This window comes from Peromyscus maniculatus, chromosome X, assembly GCF_049852395.1.
Source record: "Peromyscus maniculatus bairdii isolate BWxNUB_F1_BW_parent chromosome X, HU_Pman_BW_mat_3.1, whole genome shotgun sequence".
Lineage (NCBI taxonomy): Eukaryota > Metazoa > Chordata > Mammalia > Rodentia > Cricetidae > Peromyscus > Peromyscus maniculatus.
Genome location: NC_134875.1, coordinates 47,892,181 through 47,918,329, shown reverse-complemented (window position 1 = coordinate 47,918,329; position 26,149 = coordinate 47,892,181). Strand labels below are relative to the sequence as shown.

Here is a 26,149-nt window from a genome sequence, read left to right as displayed (position 1 = left end):
TGCATGTGGTTCTGTCGCATTCAGTCTGTCATTTTGCTGACTCTTTGATGTCTGTATTAAAATATTCCTAGCAACAGCACTTCACAGGTAAATGTCATCATCAGATGACTTTCTTAGTAATGGTGCTTGCATGTTAGACTTCAGAATCTGTAAATGGTCCAATCTAATTGGGCAGCCTATTACATAATTACATCATTTATGTGAATATTAAAGACGGTTTTGAAGACTTCTTATATACAGGGATGGATAATACTCTTCAGATTTTCTAATTGAGGTGCACATGTCCTAGAAATACTGTAGAGGGTAAATACTACAAAACCCCTTAGAAAAATTGTTTATCTCAGAATTTTCCCATTAGCTCTTTGCCAGTTTTCTAAAAACAAGACTAAAACATGATCCCTCCTTCCAATAATTTATTTCTAAAAGGGGAATTATGACAAATTATATCAGCAATGCATCTAAATAAAAAATGAATATAATTCATAAGGGAAGATATCTAGATATGATCTGACTATATTCTCAACTTTTCATGTCACCATCTGTCTATGTGCCCTCACCCTATACAGTTCCTAAGCCAAATTTATATACTAGAACTTGTGTATTAGGTAAGTTATCTAGAGGAATGGAAAAAATAGAATGTATATATGTTATAAAAAGGGAATCTCTAGATTGAGTTACATAGTAGAACTGGGTAGTTGGGTACTCCAACAATGACTATATCTGCAGCGCGGGAAGGCAGGGAGCCTGGTTGCTGCTAAGTCCGTGAAACTGGATGGCTTAGCAGTCCCAATCTGAGGCCAAAAGCCTGGTGTTTCCTTGAGAGTCACTGACAACATATTAGAAGCCCAAAGAACTGGAGTCTAGAGAAATTGGAGGCAGCCACAGCAGATGGACTTCTTTAGGAAGAAAGACAGACACACACTGCTTTTGCCTTAGATCTCTTTCCATTTGGGCAGCCCATTAGAAGGTACAAACTATCAAGAAGGCAGGTTTTTCCCAATTAATCCTCTCTGGAAAGCCCTCACAGATGTGCTCAAAGGTGTATCTCCTAAACCATTCGAAATTCTGTCAATTTGAAAAACTCAGGATCAACCATCACACCTTGCAGGGAATTTGAAGTCAGAAAGCCCGTATGTCTATAGACATGCTACCTCGAATGTGCCCAAGCTCTTCAGAAAAGACCTTTATTCTGCTCCAGGTATCATCACTTTCTAGCTCTCTGGCCTTGGCAAAGTCTCAGAATATCACCAAAGGTCAGTTTCTTTATCCATAACATTGGAGTAGAAATCATTTGCTAGGCTCTTATCCAAAAAGCCTTTGGGTCAAAACAAGTTTTATAATTCAGGTTTTTAAAGGAATTTTATAAATGTGGCAGACTATGTAATAATTTCTATGGGATTAGAAAGAGTATTCAGCAATCAATCATAGCAATATTTCTGAAACAAAATATATGAACTATACTAAACAAAATATTTCTAAACCAAAAGTGTCTTATGTTCATCTACAACAGTCTTTTTCAAGAACTTTGTCAGGGAGTATATGAAAGACTGGTTTATAGAATTTTCTGGAATTTGGAATTATTGACAATGTGTACCTGAACATAAGCATTATGTGTAGGAAGTTTCAATTGAAACTCAGGCATTATAAGGATTTTCTACCCTAATTTATTTGGAAGACCACCACCACTACCACCACCACCACCACCACCACCACCACCGCCACTGCTGCCTTCACCACCACCACAAATACCAACACCACTCACACTGCAAATCTGCTTCTGTGGGATGGTATGTGGGTGGCAAAAGTCTCTATAAGGAGGAGAATGTCAGAGAGACAAAGCTGTGGGGATGGGCAGAACATATGTAGATATTTTCCAGGTGTAGTTTCAGTGCCCAGAGGACAAAGTGTGGCAAAACCTGAGATGGACATCCCCAGTGTTCTGAGTTGGACCCATCCGTGCCAGGAGGGAAAGCAACAACATTAAGTTCCTATGCCCATTTCCCTTTAACCAGAGGTGCTGATCCATTAGTTCCTGGAATGGGAACTTTCGTTACAAATATAAGCTTCGTCAAATGAAAAGAAACATACAACATGCCCAAGTGTATTGCATACACACAGAAGAAGTTCATAGAGGGAAGTTTATAGCGATAAATGCATACATAAAATAGAAGATCTCTAATAACCTGACATCATACCTCAGTAAAACAGAAAAAGAACAAACTAAGCACAATGCACAAAAGTCAAATTATAAAGAGGGAGCAGAAATACATGAAAACAATAGGAATAATGAATTACACAAAATTCATCTTTTTATTTTTATTTTTAAAATTTATTTATATAAGTATTTTACCTGTATATACAGATATACCACATGCATGCTTGATTCCATGGAATTGGGGTAACAGACAGTTGTGAGATGCCATGTGGGTACTAGGAATTGAACCCAGGTCTTCTAGAGGAGTAGTCAGTGCACTTAACCACTGAGCCATTTTCCTGTGGTTTATTTTTATTTCTTAATTTAAAAATGTGTGTGTGTGTGTGTGTGTGTGTGTGTGTGTGTGTGTGTGTGTGCCTATGTACATGACTATGGTGGACATGTGTAATATATGAGCATGTGTATGTGCATGGCTTATATGTGGAGGCTATAGGAGGATGTTAGATGCCCTGGCCTATGATTGTCTGCCTCATCTCTTTGAGAAGGCCTTTCACTGATCCTGGAGCTAGGTAAGCAATCAGCAAGCGCCATTGATTCTTTGGTGTCTTCCTCCACTCTGCTGGTGCTACAGGTGCACATATGGCACAGATAGCTTTTTTTTTTTTTTTTTTTTTTTTTTTTAGGTTTGCTAGGATCTGAACTTGGATCCATACCCTTATAAAGCAAGTGCTCTTACCCAATGAGCCATCTCTTTGAGAGTCCTCAAAATTTATTTTTGTCTTAAGATTGAGAAAGAACATATCATTGGGTGAATGGGGCAAGGGTCTGGAAGGAGTTGGGGAGGGGAAAGAATATGATCATAATGTGGAAAACTCATAAAGGAGAAATAAAACATTAAAAATAGAGAAGATGAAATTAAGCTTTTAGCTAGACAAAGAAGAAAAGAGGACATTAATTAAAACTCACAAATGAAGAGTAGACATTAAAACCAGTACCACAGAAACATAAAGGGTCAGAAGATGTACACTTATATCTCAGGAAGTTGGGTAAGTCAGAACAAATGAACACACGTCTAGGTATATAAAACCTATCAATGCTAACCACAAAAATGGGAAATATGAACAAAGCAATAATGATTAAGAAGATTGAAAAAGAAATAAAATCTCTGACCAAGGATTTTCCACTTTCATTGGAAGGATTGGTACTATTTAAGTCTACAACACCAAATGTATTTCAAATATTCAATGAGGCTGATCTGTTAGTAGTAGGTTATCAATACTAAAGTGCCTTCACTTATTCAGTAAAATTCCTATCAAGTTCCCAAAATTATTTTTTATAAAAATAGGGGGAAATCATAAAAATTTGGATGGAACCATAAAATGCAACAGTCAAAGAATTACTGATTAAAAAGAATAGTGATAGAGGCACTATGCTACCTGATTTTAAAGCATATTATGAAGCTATAATAATTAAAACAGCATAGCACTATGAAGCCAAGAAATCAATAAACATGTTTAAGGTCAATTAATTTCAACCAAGATGCCAATAACATACTATGTGGAAAGGAAATCTCTTCTTAAATGATGTTGGGAAAACAGTATATCCACTTGTGCAGTACTCGGAAGGTTTCTCAGGTCCCACCTGGTCCCTGTAGACCTGCAGACACTTGTAAAATAATCACTCAGAGACTTAATAGTATTGATAACTGCTGGCCATTAGCTCAGGCTTATTACTGACTAGCTCTTATACTTGAATTAACCCATTATTCTTATTTATGTTTAGTCACGTGGCTTGGTAACTTTTCTCAGTTCTGCCTTGTCATCATGCTTCCTCTATGTCCGGTTGGTGATTCCCTTCCTCTTCCCAGAATTCTCCTAGTCTGCTTGCCCCACCTATACTTCCTGTCCGGCTACTGGCCAGTCAGTGTTTTATTATTTGTTTGTTTGTTTATTATTTATTTATTTTTAGAGACAGGGTTTCTCTATGTAGCTTTGCGCCTTTCCTAGATCTCACTTTGTAGACCAGGCTGGCCTCGAACTCACAGAGATCTTCCTGCCTCTGCCTCCTGAGTGCTGGGATTAAAGGTGTGCGTCACTACTGCCCAGCTCAGCATTTTATTAAACCAGTATACAAGAGCATTATCCTATAGCATTATGCAAAGATGTGTTTGAATAATAATGGCCCCCATAGGCTCATATATTTGGATGTTTAGTCACCAGGGAATGGAACTGCTTGAAAGGATTAGGAGGTGTTGGCTTGTTGGAAGAAGCATGTCACTTTGAGGTTTTCAAAGCCCAATGCCTGCATGCTGCCATGCTCCCTGCCATGATGATAATGGGCTAAACCTCTGAAACTGTAAGCAAATGTCCATTTAAATGTTTTTTTCTTATAAGAGTTACCCTGGTCATGATGTCTCTTCACAGCAATAGAACAGTGACTAAGATATTACATCACACCTCCATATCTTGCCTTATATGAAAATGAGATAAAGTAGATTAAAGGCATAAAGATAAAACTTGAAACTGTGAAACTACCAGAAGAAAACAGGGGATATGCTATGATATGGATTGAGCAATGAGTTTTTACAAGCAACATTAACAAACCTGGGGAAATGGAATTATATCAAACCAAATAATAAAATAAAATAAAGCCTCTAGACAGAAAAGAAAACAATAAAGTGAAGATTCTATATAGAAAAGAAAATATTTACAAATTTACATCTGATCAATAATTAATATTGGATATATGTGTAAGAAACTCAAGCAACTCAATAGTAAGCAAACAAATTACCCACTGGAGCATGAGCAACTTGCCAGTGGCCACACCACTGCTGAAAATTACCCCTCTTACCTGAGCAACCATTACTGCCAACAGCTCCTCAGGGAGTCATGGGGCATCACGAGCTCCCCCTCTTCCATGATAAAATATAGGCAGCTTCTCAGGGAGTAGTGGGGCCTTATGAGTCTCCCGTCTATGATAGCATATTGACATGACCCATTTTGTGTGGATATTGTACAAGTAATGATAGCTGCTATGTCCAAAAGACACTGCTTTTTAGCACTTCTTCCCATCCTCCGATTCCAACATTTTTTCTGCCCCTTCTTCTGTAATATTCCTTGAGCATTGTAGCAGGCCACCTAGTTGTCCCATTCAGGACTGAGCACTCAAAGGTCACTTGTTCTCAGCACTTTGACAAGTTCTGAGTCTCTCTTTCTCTCTCTCTCTCTCTCTCTCTCTCTCTCTCTCTCTCTCTCTCTCTCTCTCTCTCTCTCTCTCTACCATTGCTTGCTGTTAACAGAAACTTCTCTGACCATAGCTAAGATCAGCACTAATTTGTGGGTATAAACATGAATATTTAGAAAGCAGTTTTGACATCTTGTCCATTTAACAAAACAATAGCAGATTCCCACCAGTGCCTATGGACTCTCTAGTCATGGATTTTTTTTTTTACCAGGTTTAGAGTATCAGGCACAAATTCTTTCCTGTGGAACATTGTTTCCTGTGCCTCAGATCCAATCAGAAAGTAGTTGGTTATTCTCATGTAGTCATGCTGTTATTGCAGAGTGGCTATATCTTGCCTGGAAGGTTGGTTTTGCAGCTTTCAGGTTTCACAGCTAGTAAAACTGTTAATGACTTTTCTTCCCCCAAAGACTGCATAGCATCTTCCAGCACTATGAAAATTAGCCAGCAGGAAAGAAGCCTCTAGTTGAGTTCCTGTTTGATTTCTCTATGTCCTATAACCAAAGTGTATGATGTTTTCAGTTGTAGGGTCTTACTATCTAGTGCTTCTAAACACCTAGGAATAATGGCAATAGCTTGTATTATTTTGGAGGTCTCTAGAGTGTCCATGAAGAACAACTTCATAGAGTGGCAACTCACTCCTGGCACTGAGATTTCAATTGATAACCTATAGCCTCTGGGAGCAGTGGTATCTACCCATCCAGGGTACCTCCACTGAATCTTTTTTAAATTGTAGTTTTAATTAGCTTATAAATATTTGTTTGTTGAGAGAGGGTCCATTCTGGTGTCAAACTGACAATCCTCCTGCCACTGACTCCTAAGTGCTAGAATTTTGGATGTGTGCCACCATATCCAGCTTGCATTTTGAGATTATATTCAACAACTTCATAATGTGCCAGTAGAATGGCTGGCTAGTGCATTCAAATATGTCCATGAAATGTCCACTGTGGGTTATAATACTGTACAATGTCTGTCCTATATTCCTTGCATGTGTATTTTCACTGTTTCCAGAATTAGCTGTGATTATAAGCATCTGAAGGGCTAGAAGCTGGGCCTGTTTTGAGTAGATTTGTAGGGAAGCCAGCTTAATGGCATGCCACTCTATCACATAAAACCTAATGTATTTAAAATATTGAGTCACTGGATTTAATGAATTTTTCTTACCTCTATACTCTTAAAGGGAAGTCATGAACTATTAAATGAAATGACACTAAGCATGGGCTGTGAATGTTCAGCTCCATTTGTGAGGCAGCTTCAGACTTGCACTATATAGCCTCTGCATCTTCTGTCCTTATTGATTTTCATATTGTAGCCCAGCTCAGGCTATACATGAGATATTGTTTCTCCTCCAGGTTGCTTCCTTGTGGCCTGCCTTACTCTCTGTGACATGCATGGATGGCATCTGTGGGTGTTTGAAATAAAATGGCCCCCATAGGGAATGGTACTGTTAGGAGGTGTGGCCACGTTGGAGTAGGTGTGGCCTTGCTGGAGGAAATGTGTTTTGATGGGGTTGTCCTGGTCATGGTGTCTCTTTACAGCAATAGAAACCCTAACTTAGACAGCATCCAATTGTTTTCTAGTTCAGTACAGTAACTGATAAGCTCCATTTTCAGGCTTATGGATGGCTTACATTCAAGCTATCTTGATATGACAACTGAGTCCTCCAGTCTCTATGCCTTTCTGGTAATTTGTCTTTTTTATTCAGAAATTTTGGAACTACACCCTTTTGTAAAGTCAGGGGAGTATGTGGTGTCTTGCATTCTGTTATATGCTTTCTTTATGTCTTTTGGTTCAATAAATTATTTGAAAAAAGTATTTCCCCCTTCTTTGTGAGTTTTGCAAATGACTATGTAAAGTAATTGGCCAAGTCCATTTCTCTGGATTGGCCAATATAGAAACACTATTCACCCAAAATAGGCCAAGAAGAGTCTCCATAGAAGAAACTGTATTTGATTTTTAGTATGAACAGGCAGCATCTGATCTATCTGAATTATTCTTGGATGTTATTTTTTAATTTTTTTTTTTTTTTTTTTTTTTTTTTTGGTTTTTCGAGACAGGGTTTATCTGCGTAGCTTTGTGCCTTTCCTGGAACTCACTTGTTAGCCCAGGCTGACCTCGAACTCACAAAGATCTGCCTGGCTCTGCCTCCCGAGTGCTGGGATTAAAGGCGTGTGCCACCACCGCCCGGCTATTCTTGGATGTTATTTTAAAAAACAGTTGGACTTCAAAGAAATAGGAAATGTACTAGTGGGAAGAGGAGAATGACAAATGTATGTTCGTAATTAGATGGTAATATTATCAAAGACCCTCATATACATGTATGAAAATGTAATGAAACCCACTATTTATACAATTGATATGTACTAATAGTAACCAAGAAAATTTGATTATTTTAAAATGACAATGCTGTTTTAAAAATAAAGCACTATATCATAGATTTTCAAAGTCCCCAGGCTGAAAAACAGTTTTTCATTTCACCCAGTCTGTTTTAATCAGATATCTGAGGATTGAACTAAAATTGCTATGAGATTGTTCTCTGTCTCCACTGTCTCCTCCAGCCTTCTGAATGGGAAGATATCAAAATTCAGGGCAGCAAAGACAGATACTCTGAAACAAACACTGGTCAAGACTACTAATATGGTAAATTGCAATTAACTAAAAACTGAGGGCCATCAGCTCTGGGAGGCACCTTAAAATTTCTGTTTAATTAAAAGTCTTAGCTTTTCTTTAAGCTTCTTGGAGTTGAAGAAAATGCCTGTGTACATGTGTATAAATATAGAAGTCTGATTTTGAGACTTGAAACATGTTGTAAGTGACTGAAGACCCTGGCTGTGTTTGTGCCTGGGAATCAATCTTCTGTCAAGAGCAGAACTCTTTTGTTTGGTTGGGTTTTTGTTTGCTAAGATTGGAATTCATTAAGTAGCCCAGGCTGGCCTCAAACCTCTAATCTTTCTGCCTCCACCTCCTCAGTGTTGATGTCAGCAACGGTAGAGATGGAGGCACAGATCCACACTGCTGCCTCCAGCCTAAGAAGTTCCCTTAATCATCTAGGAAACTTGACTCAGACAAAACTAGATCCGTGGCTTCATTAAAGAAAGTTTAAGAGAGGTACATAAGCAGAATAAGCCATACCCAAGCCTGTGTGTGGACTTCTCAAAGGAAAGGCATGTTTCATCCTCTAAAATAGTCACTTATTGGATTTTGGTGGTTTTTCAAGTTATTACTTACTAAAAAGGGTTACTAAAGAGTTTACATGAGATCAAAGGTAGTCCCTGGGCTGCATTTGACAAAATTAAAATTAATAAGGTTAAAAGTATAGAGATGTAGAAAGTTGGGCCATCTTGACTATAATGGCAATTAATACTCTTGGGTGAGATTCCCAGGAACTGTCTGGGAAAGGAGTAAGGCCACACTTGAGGACCACATAGGTTTAGGCCTTAAGTCTAGTTCATTACTATTTTATCACAAAACATTTTACACACATACACACACACACACACACACACACACAAACGTGAAGTGAGTCTTATCTGTTGGCAATCTTACAGCAAATGCTAATTGGGTGGGAATTCTCGATTCTCAGCTGGTGAGGGGCTTCACCCAACTTTAGAGTGAGGGACTGCTATGTTCCATATATTTTTTTCTATTTTTTTTCTGCCTAACTGGGTTTATAGGCTTGTGCCATCACACCCAAGTGCCAAGGATCTTCAGTTGCATCATTTGCCACTTTTCTTCAACAAATAATCATTTCCATCATCTTCCCAAATGCCTGCAGTAACACCTACATTTTCAATCTGCACCGTTCATTCTTGGATCCAAGCATCATTGCCCATTCCAGGAGGCTCCTCTGCAAATAAACAGATACCAGAAGAAACCAAGAAATAAAAGCTCTAGGACTGTACCCAAGAAAAAGTCAATCAGGTTGTCTCCTTCCCAGACCCAGAAGAGAGCAGTGATTTATTCAGGCTCTTGGTATCGGAAAGATGTCCCTGAAAGGAAGAATAAAACATTGAAAGGAAAGGACAAAATATGATTAGTGATACTGGTCTCATTTTTGTAAGGAATAAGTCTATTGTGTCAGTTTCATAAACAGCAAGAAGAAGAGAATGACGATATTCGTGGGGGCGTGGGGAAGGGGGAAGAGTGAGGAAGGAGATAGGTTTCTAAAACGTTGAATATACTGAAGTAATTGTTAAATGAGTCTAGGTAGTTTAGATTTTACTAAAAAAATCTAAGAAGGAAGAGATTTTTATTTTTGAGATTGTCATTTATTTACAGTTTCTCCCCTCGTTTTCCTCCCTACAAACCCTCTCTCTCACACACCCTCCCAGCTCTCCTACAAATCGATTTTCTTCTTTTCTTCAATTGTTATTGCATGCATATACGTACTTGTATATAATTACATATTCCCCAATATGACCCACTGAGTCCATGTAACGTTACTTGTATGCACGGTTTCAGGGCTGAGCATTTGGCACTAGACAAACCAATCAGTGTGCTCTTCCCTGGGGAGGGCCGCCTCTCCTGCTCTCAGCTTTCCACGGTTGCCTGTAAGATTGGATAGGGTTGAGGCCTAGGAGGCTTTTACTCATTCAGTTTAGCATGTTCTTTAGTGTCATCCTTGTTCAGAAAGGAAGAAATTTGCAAGCAATGTGGACTCTAGAATGATATTCTTTCAGAGGTGCCCCATCCCTTGAGCCAAATTTTAATGCAGCAAGGGACAAGTGACAAAGCCTTAGTGCCTCCACTCTTAGTGTGTTTCCTCTGGTAAGAGCCTCATCATTTGAACTGAGGGTAGGGAGAAGGGTTTTTCTGCCTTTCTCCTAAGAACTGAATTAGGGAGTGTGTGCTTTCAATTGGACAAAGCTGTGTTAGAAGTGCTTTCTAGCCTTACAAGGGTGGTGAAAATTAAAAAGGGTCAAAGACAATCCTAAGATTAGTGAGAAAGTACACCCTTTCTACCCCCTGCCATCCACCAATCTCATTTACAAAGACGTCCCACGTCTTTCAAAAGAGACCCGCAAATTACCATGGAAATCTGCCCCACCAGGCTGTGCTCCAGTCAGAGGAAGAGCCTTTGTTCCCAGGGGTATGGGGGGCGCTGCCACTGCACCATAGTGAACACCGTTAAGCCTCACTAATTCCCTGCAAAGGGGAAAGGCCAATCTTGATTTGTAAGAAGCTTGAATTCGAAAATATGCTGAAAGAAATGCCATGTTATTATTTCTAGAAACCTGCAGTCAAACTGCTGTCTGCAGTGGGTGCATTGAGCTGCTGAGACTCTTAAGGCCCAGAACAAATAGATAAGGGATGTAATTAGCATATTGGTCATTTGAATGCAAAGTGCACTTAGAGTGGCGCTTAAAAACCGTATGTTAGCATACTCCCCTAGCAGGCTGTCACTTTCCTATGTATATAATATTAATTTGCCTAGCAACATGCCCTATTTCCCTTCCAGCAGTAAACTTTAGCCTAGGAAGTCAGAATCTGGTAAATTTCCCATATTAGCAGCAGGAATGGACAAGGAATGTACAGATCTCAGGGATATGGTGAACTACTTTGAAAAATCACCATGAACATATTTGAAATTTCTATGTAGTCCTTAAAAGTCACCAGTTGCTTACCATTTACTATTTACTGACTAGATAATAATGTATGCCTTCGAATGATTAAAAGAGGTGGGGGGTGCAAACTGCTTGAATACCCCTCCTCCACAAGTGATCTCATAAAGGGAACAGCAAAGAAAGACATTTGGCTGTAAGCTCCTGCTTTGTAGCAAAATAAGGATTGATCAGGAGGTACAACAGGTGCTTAATTATACAGAACACCAGCACATTGAAATCACCATCCATTAAACACATCTGTGTTGGTCAGTCAATGCTGCCTGTGTATTATTAACTTCGGTTTTAAATTCACATTTGAGAGTACTTGGTTTGAAGTGGGACTGAGTTATGTTTAGGAAGGGAGAAATGAAAGATGAATACAACTCAGATTTTACCCCAATATTCAGTGTTGCCATCGCATTGCTAAGGACACGGATGGTAAATGTTTTGGGTTTCCAAGTCCAGCAAGCTATAGGGTAGACTCAGTAAAGGAAAAGCTTGTGCAACCTCAGAGAAGGAGGAACTGAAACGCCTGCCTATTGAGAAAATCCCCCCATTCTATCTTGTGGCCCTGTAAAAGTCAGATACACCAAAAGGGAGATAGGAAGACATTACCCATGAACCTCTTAGAGGAAAGATCAATCATCCTTAAGCAATGAAATCCCTAATGTAATGGTTCCCAAATTTTGCTGCACATTAGAATCTGAGAAGATTAGAACCTGAGGGGATTTTTAAAAGCCCAGATGCTCAGATATATGCCATCAAATTAAATGAGACCGTTTAGTAATACGGCCTAGGCAACAGCATTTTATAAAGGTAATTTCTCCTGCGAAACGAAGTCGAGAACCAGCACCAGCAACACCTTTCTTCTTTATGAGCATTTATATTAATCTTTCCAATTACCCTAAGAAGGAGGATTATATTTCACAGATGAGGAAAAGTTCAAAGGGGCCAACTATGTTGTCCAGGGTCTTAAAATTATAACACAATGAAACTGGAATTTGAATGCAGCAATTTAATTACAGAGTCGGCATACTGAAATTTTATGCAACAGTGCTCTCCAGACTTTTGTCCCCATATTCAACAGGAAGAAAACAATCGCATGTCAGTGCACTGAGAATTTATTAGGCATCTGCGACATAAAACACACAGTTTTAGTCACACTGTGTGCTTCTAGGTAGAGTCAAGGAAATACAGCCAACTTCTGATAAGTCTGATAACCCTGGTTTGGTTGTCATTTTATTTGCATTGTCGAAGCCTTATTAGGCCAAAACTACCAGAGACAAGAAGATAGCTGGACAAAATCAGATTTGTTGTGTGACTTAGTCATTGAGCATCCTCAATCATAAATATCAATAGCAAAGCAACTCTGGGATCACTGGTAGGAAGGTAGTAGTCACCCAAGGGTGAAGAGGGAACCCTGTGACATTTCACAAGTGCTAGGTAGCCTTGGAAGAAATAGTGTTTTCCATACCGTTACAGCTGGCTTTAATGTGTCAATGCTGGCACTCTGATAAATGTCAGAACTATATATTCTTAATCCATGCTAATTTTTATTCTTTCAATCCCAGTCAGACTTATACTCTTTAGGTTTTCACCCTGTTCAAATTAGGTGGGGCTGAGAGACACATTGACATTCATGTAACTCATGAATCAATTTATCGATTGCCAGATGAGTTGATAAAATACTTGATATTATCAAAATGAGTCAATGAAAAACACATAGGACGAAATGTCAACAATGATGAAATCTAAATAAGGTTAGTGTTTGAGTCATTAGTATTAGATCAACATCAATTCCTACATTTTAAATATTCTATAAATTAAAATATCAGAGAACATTTGGTTAAGGATAGATGGGGGCTCTGGTACTTTCTTGTGATTTTCTGTGACCCCTACACTAATTCAAATAGTTAATCAAGCCATAAAAGCCTAGGATAGTTTCGATAGTTACTTAAATAACACCTTTTCGAGCTCAGGATGTAGTTCAGTTGTTAGAGTGCTTGCCTGTTAAACACAGGGCTCTAAATTCCATTCCCAGCACTGCATACAACTTGAATCCCACCATTTGGGAGGGGGAGACAAGAGAATCAGAAATCCAAGGATATCCTCAGATGCATACAGAGCTTGAGACTAGTCTGGGCCACGTAAAACCCGTCTAAATAAATAAAAGCACTTTTCCAAAGTAGTCTGACTTCCTGTTCTTCCCCAAATAGTCTGAAACTGGTTATGCCAGTGTTCCTTATGTAGGTCCCTGGATTTCCTCTTGCAGCATTATCAGTACCATGACTAGCAGGTATAGCTCTCTAAAGGCTTATAGGTATGGGAGCAGTTTGCTCATTGTCCGTGTTCAGTTTGTTCATGGCCACTTGAGCATAGTCTCACAATATGCATTACAGATTACCAGATAAGGAGAGGAGGAAAGAATAGGAGGAAAGGCATGGGGTATGAATGTCAAAACATCTGAGGTAACAGAATAGCTTGGTCAGGCCAACACTTGAGCATAACACAAGCTGAGGTGGGGCTGGAGTATGACAGTCTAGATATGATTTTCTGCTCACTGAAATCGAGAGCTGTGGGTTTGCCTTGGAGGTACTACATCTGTATTGTTAGCAATTCCCTATCTGAGTGTGTATGTTGTCTCTCAAACTAGATTCCAAATCCCCTAATAGGATGGCCCAAGTTTAGTTCATTTGTATAACTTTTGTAGCACCTAGCTATATGCCTTATTATGCTTGCTAGGTATTCAGTAAATGTCTCCCAGGAATGATTGATAATAACACACACACACACACACACACACACACACACACACACACACACACACACAATGCAACTGCTTTTCCCTTTCTAAATTGTCTGGAGCCTAAATGTAACATAGGGTAGGGGTTTGTGTCCAGGAAAAGGGAAGTAGCCGGTAAAAAAATAGCACACATACCACTACCAACCCTGAGCTCCCTTTGCATCTGGTTTTGGTGACCAGTTTTAGCCATTTCCTTCCGTGTTGGACCCTGGGCCATGCCCATGATGGATGGCACCCTTTGAAGACAATGTGCCTCTCCCTAATGTATTTAGCATTCTGCTTACTTCTCCCTCTGTTTGGCTTTACTAAAAACTTGCAGAGATGCTTCCCTTCATCACCATTTGTTTCCTAGGACTGTGATTTACAATAAACATGTGGATTCAGGAGAGACCTGCAGTGGTAGGTAAGGAACTGCCTAAAAAGTACACTGTCTCCTGGCTTTGGGTGGCATACTTTATCTGAAGTAGTCACCACTTTGCCTATGGATGAGTTTTCTCCTTCACCTCTGGAGAGAGATGTCCCACTGCTCATCATTTCAGATGATTGGGTGTGGGGATGGGGCCACTTCTCTTCCTGATAACCTTATTATGTGTTTATCAGGAGCAGACACTGCCCAGGTTGTCACGACAACCAGCAATGATTCAAAGCTTTCCTGAAAGGTCTATATCTCTGGCAAATAATCAGCCTTTAGCTCTCAGGAGATGCTGAACTGCGCAGCCAATCACAGGTGAGCTGAGAAAACATGACATCATAGTCCGGCTGGTCCAAAAAAATTTTTTGGGGGGGTTTTCTATTTTTTTCATTGATTCTTTGTCCCCTAGATATCTCCCTCTCTCCCTCCATCCCTCCCTCTCTTTCTCCATTCTTCTCTCTCTCTCTCTCTCATCTCCCCTTCCTTCCTACTTCCTCCTCTCCTTTCCCTCCCTCTCTCTCTGCTCTCTCCCAGGGGAGCAAGCAAGCAAGTGCACACACATACACCACAAATCCCTCACAACAAACCCCAAGTTTTTCAAATTCAATTTACTCTGCAGTTTGACTTAGGTTCTCCAAGTGCAGTGATTGGGAGTGGGAGGGAAATGAATGTATAATGTGATTCTTTTGGGAGAAAAGTCAAACAGAGCATCGGCTCAATTAATTAATGTGGTTTGATATGTAGGACCATAGTGGAGGCAGAGGTAATTAACACTAAGTCAAAGGAGAGAAACTTCCTACCTCTCTTATTAATTCACTCCAAGCCACCTGGATTTAATAGTCTTCTACTTTTCCTCCACTGACTTCCTCACAAAGGGAAGAGGGCAGAGACAGTGGACTTTTGAATCCTCTCAGGTTCTGCAAGGCAGGCCTCTAGTGTGGGCTAATTATAAAGAACAAAGTTTAGGACAGACCGTCTGTTCCCAAATGCATATTTAGGAATCATGTGTAAGTGCGGCCTCATCAAATTGATTAAGGAGGTGTGTGTTTCTGAAATCTATTAGGTTCGCTTTTGTGTCGTTCGCCATTTGCATTCATGCAACACTTTAGAGATAGGCAAAGTAAGATTGACAGAGGGGAAAACTAAAAGCTGGGTAAACTGGAATCTTGTTCAAGGGTTTGTCCAGTTTACCAGAGTTCTGAGTTGCAACTCTGGTCTCAAGAAGATGGTGAGTTCTTAGCCATAGGATTCTCTCTGCCACACAGTTTCTGGTTTTACAGACACACCTTTTGGTATGCCTGAACTCCCTTATTTACTTTGAATGCAACCCACAAAATTGCCTGCTGCAGGAGAGCTGCAGCTGCTATTAATGGGGACAGATAGACAAGCAGAACAAGGGTCAGCTTCAGTTACTACAACATATAGTAGTACCCAGACGCTAAGTGGAGGTAGACTGGGTACTGCTCCTAGCTAATGCCTGGGCACCAGTTGCTGAGCAAGTTGGGATAGGAGGGTAGTTTATAAAAGTGCATTTAAAAACAAAAAAAGGAGAAGAAAGAAAGGAAGAAAGAAAGAAAGAAGGAAGGAAGGAAGGAAGGAAGGAAGGAAGGAAGAAAGAAAGAAAGAAAGAAAGAAAGAAAGAAAGAAAGAAAGAAAGAAAGAAAGAAAGAAAGAAAATTTAAAATATTGCCTGGCACTGGTGGCACACACCTTTAATCCTAGCACTAGGAGGCAGGGTCAGGTGGATCTCTGTGAGTTTGAGGCCAGCCTGGTCTATAGAGTGAGTTCCAGGACAGCCAGGGCTACACAAAGAAGTCCTGTCTTAAGTCTCCCACCCCAAAACAAAAGAAATAGAAGTATATCTGGGGGCTAGAGATTAAGAGCACTGAGGACCCTTTCAGAGGACCTGGGTTTGATTCCCAGCACCCACATGGCAGCTCACAACTGTCTGCAACTCCAGTCCTAAGATATCTGATGCCCTCTTCTGGCCTCCATGGACATTAGGCATGCAAGTGATGCACAGACATAGATGCAGGCAAAACACCCATAAACATAAATAATGAAAGTTTTGAAAAGTACACCTGCTTCTGAAAACAATGTGAAGACCAAGAGCTGCAAAAGCTCAGCACCTACTACTAGAAACAGTTGCTGGCTGTGGGACTTAAAGCAGGAGTGGAAAGAGAAAGCATGCTAGCTGCTTCTGCCCTGTAGACTACATATTATTATTTTCCTGCATCTAGTCTGTGTTCAGGGCCGGCTCAGTTCACCCTATCTTTGATTGGCCTACCTGAACCACTGGCCTAGCATGCAAACTGTTTTTAGGATAGCCAGGGTGTTGATAGCTTTTGTTTTAAGCACTCTCCTGGATTATATTTTCCATTCTAATTCTGCTTTTACAAGCAAAATACAGTATATACTTATTCTTTAAATTCATTCAAGCAAAGGCAGTCATGCTAACACAGGCTTGTCATCCAGTACTGGGAAGGTAGAGGCGGAAGATCAGGAGCTTGTCAGTTCCATCAATGGTATGGTATATGAGACTGTGCAATGTTTCTTGCTGTGGAATAACGCTTTTGTACACTGATTTAATAAGTGCTGATTGGCCAGTAGCCAGAGAGGAAGTATAGGCAGGATAAGCAGACAAGGAGAATTCTGGGAAGAGGAAGGCTGAGTCAGGCGATGCCAGCCTGCCAACCAGGGAGCAGCATGTAATGGCACATAGGTAAAGCCACAGAACACAAGGCAACATATAGATTAACAGAAATGGGTTAGTTTAAATGTAAGAGCTAGTCAGTGGTAGGCCTGAGCTAATGTCTGAGCAGTTTTAATTAATATACGCCTCTGTGTGTTTACTTGGGTCTGAGTGTCTGCAGAATCAGTGGGTGAGAGAGATTTGTTCTGACCACAGGCCAGGCGGGACACAGATAAACTCTGGCCAAAGTTTCTTTTATCTAGGATTTGACTGGAATGAAGACAGTAACTTGAATTTACTTCTATTGCTAAAAGCCCCATTTCGGATATCTCTCTTCTCATGCAAATCATCAACCTGGTTTGGTTGGTAGGACCCAACGGATAACTACAAATTCAAAACTTAAAATTTGAGGGACATTGATCTTTGCTGATTACAGATCACTTTTGGTACCATAATGTCCAAAAAATGTTAGTTGTACCACCAAAATTTGGAGACTGTCTCCATTTGTGTATAAAGGAAACACTCCATGTCCCCATCCCCAACACATACTCTCAAATTGCTTTACAGTGAGTTCGAAAGGACCTGGGAGTCAGAGTAGGAGGCCTGGTTCGTATGACCATTTCTATGATGCAGTGCACTCATGAATTTAAGGTCCTGGGATTTTACTGTGCATTCTATGAAAGTCAGATCATAATGCTTGCTGAGGTAAACTGTTGTGGTTATTGTGGTGATTTAATGGTGAGATACAAAGGAGGTTTTTAATCTGAGAAATATGATACACATTCCAAGTGGTTATTAAGAGTGTATCCTTAAACCAGGGAGCTTCTAAGCAAGAGGAGCAGATAGAATTTGGGAGGAAAAAATTACATACAGATGAAATATTAAACTTGTACAGTTTAGAGTCCTTTCCTCACTCTATATTCTTGGAGAACAAACCATACTGGGAGTAAAGAATCTTTGGGTATCAAGAATAACACAGATTATCACCTTTTTACACAGGGATCCAAGTCTTTCATGCTGGGTCTAGAATCTTGTTTAAATGACATTACTATGCTTCAATTTGTCAAGTACCTAATAGGATTTTGCTGCTCCACCTACCCCTGCACGTGCGCGCGCACACACACACACACACACACACACACACACACACACACACTTAGTCTCTGTAATCACTGGAGAAAGAAGAAATACACACATGAAACGTTTAAATAACTATGTGAAGTGACTATATAAAGAGCTTCAAGTTATAGCTGAGGTATATGTGGGGATTAGAATGAAATCAAATACTTTTTAATTACAATTGAAATCAATACCCCTGAAACCATAGCTGAATCATTACCAGGAAAATCCAGTTACGCTTCCTTTAAAAAAAAAAGTATTTGGGTTTAAAATAACCCAAATAAATGCAATTTACAAATAAGATATGCTACCATTAAGCAAATGACATTTAGATCAGTATTTTTTAGATTACTTCCACCATTATGTATAAAAAAATCAATGTGATGTAGTTACTTTTTTAACTCCAAAGTTAATTAAAAAGATATCTGTAAAGTCATTGTAAGCAGAATCATCCTGATTTCAACCTATTAATCAAGAACGGGGGAGAGAGTGTGCATTGCATTAGAAGACAACCACCAGGATGTGTTTTAAAAGATATTTTAAACTACTACCTTATTTTTAAACAACACTTACATGGTATAGTTTTTCCTTATAAAGCTGGTGCATATCTTCACAGCCATTAATGCCATGTTTAATTTTTATTAAGCATACACTTCAGGGTATTAGAAAATTCATGGACTTTGTACTCAGATTTCAATACATATTCCTGCTCTACTATTTTCTACTGTCTTCATATAATACTTACATATGCATAAATATGTACTTCTATTGAAGGAAAATATTGCAAAGTCATCCTCAAGAATGGTTTGAATTATGTAGTTTACTTAGTCTCTGTCATCCTCATCCCTGTTTTGTCGTAGGTTGGTTATTCTTTCACTGCCTGATGTTAGTCAAAATGAATCAATACACCCCCCCCCACATACACACACACCCCTTTCCTGCTATCTGAAGAGTTATCTCTGGTTAATCTTCCTCAGAGGACCTGGGAAAACATGAAATTCATTCTTGGTGTTAAAATTCATTAAACATAAAAATGTGCTGTCATTGGGAAGAAATGAGTGTTGTTTCTTATGCAGTGTTGAGAAAATTAAATAAAGGGACACCGGAAATAGTTATTGTTCATTCTGGTCATTCATTTGTGTGAGCATACATTTATCTTTATTTTTAAAAAGTTTAAAAGTAGAGAAGAAAATTGCCTATAACGCACTACTTTAACCTAACCATTAAAATTTTGTCCTCTCCTCCTTCTGTGTTGGGGAGGCACATTTTGCATCAGTGTAGCTCAAACATACAGAGTATTGTGCAGCCTATTGTCTCTTTGCAGAGGTTTGACATAATTTATATAAGCTGCCAAAATTCTAAGAATGGTGGATTTGGGAATAGGAAGTGATGATTTGCGAAGGTAGATTTTAAATGGCTTAGGACACCTGTCAAAAATTGAACCTTCTGGTAAAGATGAGAGAAATCACTAAAGGTTTTAGGGAAAGGATGAAGAAGGGGATCTGTGTGAAATCAATGCACCCAACTGGAAGTAAAATGATTATTTCTTTTGCATAATGCCACCTGTTTTGAAATGTATGTTTCATGTACAGGAGACTGTTTTTCCTGTCTAAATTGCTACCTTTCTTAATTACACACACACACACACACACACACACACACACACACAAACACACACACACACACACACACACACACACACACACACACACACACACACACACACACACACACACACACACACACCTCTTAGTTTTGTATGTAACCCGCTAGGCTGACAGGTGGTGTCCCAAATCCAAACCATTTCCTCAAGAAAGCCTGCTCCTGTAGACGGATTCCCTGGCCGGAAAATACATCTCAAAGCCTAGTGTTCTTAAGGCTGGCAAGCAAGAAAGATGCATGAAATGTCCCCTCCCCACTCCTGTCTGGTGCCTCTTTCTCGAGGGCTCCACCTTCCTCTTTAGACAATCCTGACAGTGTAGAAGTTTCCATCTCCTTTCCCCTCTCCTTCCCCCCACCCCTTTCACTTTCTCCCCCCAACCCCCCCTCCTAGGTCGCTTCCTGCCTGGAAACAAAAGATTGGTCCCCGGTAGCCCACTCAGGGCGATTTTACTTTTATGCTCACCATCTGATTGGCCTAGGTACGGTGCAGAGCCCAGGTGACGTCATAGCAAAGAAGAGCTAGGGAGCGGTTGCTGAGCTGGGGCTCTACAGCAGGCAGGCAGCTGTGGCCGCACACAGTCTGGGGTCTTACACTGGGGACTGAAGCTTTTCCCCTCTGGGAGTGAGTGTACTGGGCGAGAGAAGAGCCGTGGGGGGAGCCGGCTGGGCCCGGGGCTGCGGCTGCAGCCGCTGGGCTGCAGCTCCCCAGCCCAACTGTCGGCGTGCTTGGAGGTACTGGAAAGGTCTTGGCAGGGTGGCTGGACCCTTCGCAGGTAAATCCCGCGACTTCTATACTGTACCGGGCTAGCTCGAGGGTGAGGCTGCTAGGCAGATGTTCCTTCCTGTGTCCCCCCTCCTGCTCCTGCTGCGCCCCAGCTTTGACTCTCCTACGTGGCTCCCTTGCCCAAGCCATGGGACCCAGCGCACAGCGCTTGATGGGGTTTGCCTAAGCAGATGAGTGGGTGTGTCCGGGCTAGTCCTGAAGGACCTGGGCTTCTTCCTTTGGCCAAATCCAGGACTAGCTTACTGGGGCTTGGGCCGCCTGGGGCAAAATCCGCCCTGAAAGCTATGTCAGACTGGAAGTCTCCTACCATCTCCCCCCCCCCAACCCCCAGCCACAGTGTTGACAGCAGCCCTCTAGAGAAGGGGAGGGGGTGTGGCCGCAGTCTGGCCAAGTCTGCATCAGGAGGACCCAACTGAAACAGCAAAGTACCAATTTTCTTAAAAAGGAGCCCTCCTTTCTTTTAAAATTTTTTCTTTATCCCCCTCCCCTTTTCACACGGGGGGATGGTAATGGCAAGAGAACTCTTTTTTTTTTTCTTCTTCTTCTTCCGTGGGGACTGAATGGATTAAATAAGGTCCTTAGAAAAGCCTGGAGTCCCCCTGTTGGCCCCTGTCTTTGTCTGGGGAGTGGGGTCATTGGGTTTACTGCGTCCTCCCTTCCCAGTCCCTGTGGCTCCCAGGAGACACTGCCCTCAGTTTGTGACCTGGCATGATGACTGGCATACTTCTGGGTGAAGAGAACATTTTAGATTCAGGCTCTGGTATGCTTTCCCTTTCCTTAGGTGGTGGTTGAGGGCAGGGGGAGGGTTTGGGAGGTATAGGTGGTTCGCCCAAGGAGGGAACCAGGGGCTCCATTGGGGTTTGTTTGTTTGTTTGTTTCTTGGTCCCACCTTCCAGAATCCAGTTCCAGATTATAGACTTGAGGTTTCTGGGCTGTATGGGCGGTAGAAGCCGAGGACAGAAGGGTGAGCGGCTTGGCTTTGGGAAGCATGATGGGGGTGGTTGCAGTACTATTTTTTGAAAAAAAAAAAAATGGCTTTCACCAGGGAAGCCCTTGGCCATGTTAGTTTTGCTCCTCCCCCAACCCCGTGGTTTTGCAGACTCAGATCCAGGCCAACTGTATGGTTGTCTGAGGTATTGGAACAGAAGGAGGTCCATTCCTGTTGGTGACGGCACTGTGGCCCTGTTCTGGGATGAGCCAGGTATAAAAGGTCAGTGTGTTTTTCACTGGGCCATTTGTAAAGTCATAATTGGGCAGGATGTGTGATTTGGCACTCGAGCTTCCAATCAGGGGCACCTCTGGGTAAAGGGGCTCACGGTGGTAATGGAGGTAATGGATGATTAATAGGCTGGGGCCTCTTTTTCTGGATCCAAATGCCATATTCCTCTGTGTCCATGCAATACACAACAGGAAAAGTGTCTGGGAGGTATGCCGGGTTAAAGCTGACTGCTGGTAATCCAGAATCCAGCAACCTCAGGATGTGAAGAGACACCTTCTTTAAGTCTCCCAACAGACAAGTAAACATTGTGATAAGAGTACAAGCAACGGCCACAACACCCCATGAACATTTGAACTAGCTGATCATTCCTACAGGTTGCGGCTTTTTTTTTTCCTTCCTGTTCAAATATGGAAGTGGTGTACAGAACAGTCAAGTTTACTCTGGGTTTGGAGAAGACTGGGTCGTAGATGTGATAGGTGGGAAAAATGGGAAGGGACTGCAGGATGGAAGGGGGTGACTGGCAGAGAGTCTGCTCTTGTGAAGCCAAGGCTGAGCAGCAGGTCAAAAAGGATGACTAATACGGAAGAAATCAGATCTAGACATCAGACAGAATAGGCAGGAGCTAATGGAGGAGGCAGGAGAGCGCTGTAGACGATGAAGAAAGACCAGTATCTTGCTAGGAGCTCAAGAGTCCTGGTTTCCCTGGTGACATGGTAACAGAAAAGTTTTGATAGTCAAGTCACTAGTGGCTCAATCATGGATTTTAAGGGGCTTCTAGCTGTTTACAGAATCAATAGCATTCCCAACTGCATAGCCTGTTTTTTAGGAACTAGTAACTCTAACCAAAAGAATGAGAAGAAATTTGCTAAGCAGCAGTCCACTGTCCACCCCCCAAAAAAACCCAGCTCTTTCCTTTTGGATAAAGGGAGGGGAAAGGGGTGAAGGCTGGAAAGGAGAGCAAGGGAGCTATAATCTGAGACTGGAATCTGACTGCTTCGATGTGCGTGAGTTAGGTCTAGGTTTGAGACAAAAAAGAGAGCCTTGGGGGTGGAGGTGGGGGTGGCAGCTGGGACCTTGTGTCCACCAAGAACAGCAGAAAACCTTTACCTTGGAAGGTAAGTGTGGCTCACAGATTAAGCCTTAGCAGAACCCCCCACCCCCACCCCACCCCACCCCACCCACATCCACACCCACACCTGACAGAAGCTAGGCAGTTCCCTTTGCAGGGCCAGGCTAGACTTTCCAGGCCCAATCCGCACTAAATAGCTTTGCCAGCAGGGGGCGGAAAAGTAACTGGAGCGACATGAAGGACCCAAGTCCTCCATTTCAGGTGTGAAGCCCGAGCTTCAGATCAACTAGCAGCCGTACATTTACAATCTGATTTAGCAGTGCCAGAGAACTAAATGAACCTCCAGGTCAATGTGTTCCCATTTCTTCCCAGAAATGCGGCGCTGCCTACCGCGCTCTGCAGCACAGGGAGGTAGGTACATGCATTTACTTGTGATTGCTTGAGTCACTAATACACACAGCCTAGCCGGGAGTTTAATTGGAAATGTGAATCAATGCAATAGATCCGTGTCTGATTTGCACATTCGGTCAATTATCTGCACGTTGGGACAATCTGTGCTGCACCCAGGGGATGCAACGAGGGGGTAAAACGGTGCATCTACAGATGGGGCCGGGGGTGGGAAGCAAAATAGGGGAAGTGGACCTTGAAGACTGAGAAGAAATTAACACTTTACTGGTGGGGAAGAGTCATCTCAAACATATTTTCACAGAAAGCCTGCATCGTGGGGTGGTTGGTCCAGATGCTCCCAGAGCTGAGGGGGAGAGAAGGTTTTCTGTGAGGTAGAAGGGCGATGGATCTAGAGAAAAGATTTTTTTTTTTTGTATGGTGGGCAGGCTAAAAGCGGTGATAGCACAAACCTTGGAAATCAGAAATCAGGTGTTCTTTGATGAATGCATGCGGTACTTGGTGCCTGTTTCCTTGACCTTCAAATGATGGAGTTAGACTAGGTGTTCTCTAACCTGGCGGGAACATTAGGAAATGGGGCCCTTTTATATTCGCTTGTTAAGATAGCCACTAAAGTACAGCCCTCCTGCAACAAAAGAAAATAGTCTGTCTATATCATTTTCCATTTATATGCTCCCCAGTTTAGGGAAAGCCAGTGCAAAAGAAATATCCATACATTTCATCTTTTAGTCACATGACTTCACTTTTATTTCATGTGAATGGGGAACATGCGGGAAAGGAAAAGTCCAATTCTGTATTTTCTGGGTTACCTATAACTAAGTCCCAGAAAAGCTCTGTGTGGTAGTCTTCATAGAGAGGGCACTGAGACTCACTACTATTGTAACTCCCTAATACAGTCCCAAAACAGAAAGAGATTGTGGTGCAGAAAAGGATAAATAAAAGAGGGGGGGCTGGCTTGGCAGAGGGCAGTTTCTTTTCTCTCATCTCTATCAGAGCCCTGTGAATTCTTTAGAATTCTGCACCCCAAACAGACCACTGTCTCTGACAGCACAATATCGCCCCCTAGCGACGATACTCAAAATACATTTTCTCAGCTTCCCATTGCTATTCCATGATCCAGCCTGGAGGCCAGTACTCTCAAACAGCTCTTAAGAAGCCTGGCAAGCAAAGGCACACTCCTTCAACCAATACTGAAGGAGAAACTCAGGGAGGTGCCGCTTCCTTCATAGCATTCTTCTCCAGTGTGAGCAAGTTTAGAGAGAGGGGCATCACTCTCTTCTCCCTTGTCCTTTATCTTCTTTGGGCCTGAAGAAGGATCCAGGAGCTTTCCCCAGAAATCTTTAACGCTGCATAAGACATTGGCCATGAATGGTTCTGGGGAAGAGAGCACAATTGTCACAACTTCCTTTGATCTCCATCCCAAGATGATAGTTTTAGTCCTCAGACGGAGATTGGGGGGGGGTGCACAAAAAAGCTGAAATGCAGCAAGGGAAGAGAAGTTAGGTATGTGTAAGATGTATGCATCCATACCTCCCTGGCTTCCAACAAGAGGCTGAGCTACAGGTAGAAAGCAAAGGCTGTATAACTGCACAGTAAACTACAGCTACACAACACTCACCACTCAGTACAAATTTACAACATGGCATAGACATGCATGCTGCACACTACAAATTAGACACTTGGCATATGCATGTGCATGTAGCATGCATGGTAGAGATGCAATCATATGTAACACATTACAGAAATAGCGCACTGACAAGATAAACATACATGATGTAATATAGACACTACACTGCACATAGAACATAATACAGCATGGTATTGGTATAACACATCGTGTATACACACACATATAACAGAGTGCAAGAAATCGCACAGATATACATGACCCAGCTTTTGCTCATATACAAAATATGCTATACTCAAAATACACGCCCAGGAGGCAAGAGGAGTCACCACCTGGTGACCTCCAGTTGCTTCTGCACCGGCTCAAGCTACACAACTGGTGTGTTCAAGGCAAACTACCATGAAGTTACATGTTTGATATTCCAAATGAGAGTATGCGGGAAAACTGAAGTACACTGAACGAAAACTTAGAAACATTAGGATTTTTGGTTAGTGCAGGCTGGTGCATACACACACAGAGAGAGAGAGAGAGAGAGAGAGAGAGAGAGAGAGAGAGAGAGAGAGAGAGAGAGAGAGAGAGAGAGAGTCTTTAGCATTCTTTCCTATCCCTGCAATCAGATGCTGTTCCCCCAGTCGTAATTAGGAATGGGCCACATCTGACCCTCTTCAGGCCTTGTCCCTTCAGGAGTTCTGACAGCTCTTATCTCTCCACCTCACCTCATCTTCTTGCAAAGTGAACTCCTGCAGAGAGGGAGGAGGTGGCATCACTCAGTGATGCAGTGAAAGTTACTAAGGGTATGCCTGTGGGAAATACACATGGATGCTAGTGGACAATTGTGGTCTAGAATCTGTACCAGAGGAAGAGGCAGGTCCAGCGAATGGCACTGTCCTTTTCGCTTAAGAGGTAGAATTGGACTGGGGCGGGGGGAAGGCTGGGGAGTGGAAGGAGGGAGGACAGTGGAATCTGTGGCTGATATGTAAAATTAAATTAATTATAAAATAAAAATATTTAATAAAAAAAGAGTTAGAATTGGAGATCATGGGACTTTCCTTGGCTCCCAAAGACCTCACTTTTGCTTTCTCTTTAAATATCCATCAATCTATTTCTTTGGACTAGAATTCTGTATTTTGTTGTCCTCTAAAAACTAGGTGCTAGCCTGGGTCATGCTCGGTTTGAGTTAGCATATAGTTGCTACTTTCCTTACAGTGTCAATATGGTTGTCGGGGTGGGGTCCTGGGGAGAAGTTGTAGAGCTTGGAGTTCTACAAAGGGAAAATCAGCCTTTCCCTGGGGAGGCTCAAGTGATTGTGGGAAAATGCAGAAGGTGGAGGGGTTAATGGGACCCTGTCTCTGGCAGAAG

At 41.7% G+C, this 26,149-nt stretch overlaps 1 protein-coding gene across 15 annotated transcripts in view; it reads left to right on the top strand.

The window, feature by feature from the left end:
• Pak3 (p21 (RAC1) activated kinase 3) overlaps positions 1 to 26,149 on the top strand; it is a 271,931-nt gene that overhangs the window by 139,138 nt on the left and 106,644 nt on the right. The window contains exons 1-4 of one of the 15 annotated variants that reach the window (XM_076562623.1): positions 20,192 to 20,459; positions 21,134 to 21,230; positions 21,570 to 21,680; positions 23,131 to 23,169. The exons of 3 other annotated variants lie outside the window; for them this stretch is intronic. The gene's annotated coding sequence lies outside the window, so the exon portion shown is untranslated. Of the gene's footprint in view, positions 1 to 20,185; positions 20,460 to 21,133; positions 21,231 to 21,569; positions 21,681 to 23,019; positions 23,170 to 26,149 lie in introns of those variants that run through there. 11 more of the 15 variants (XM_076562620.1, XM_076562621.1, XM_076562612.1 and 8 more) reach the window with 11 other exon arrangements.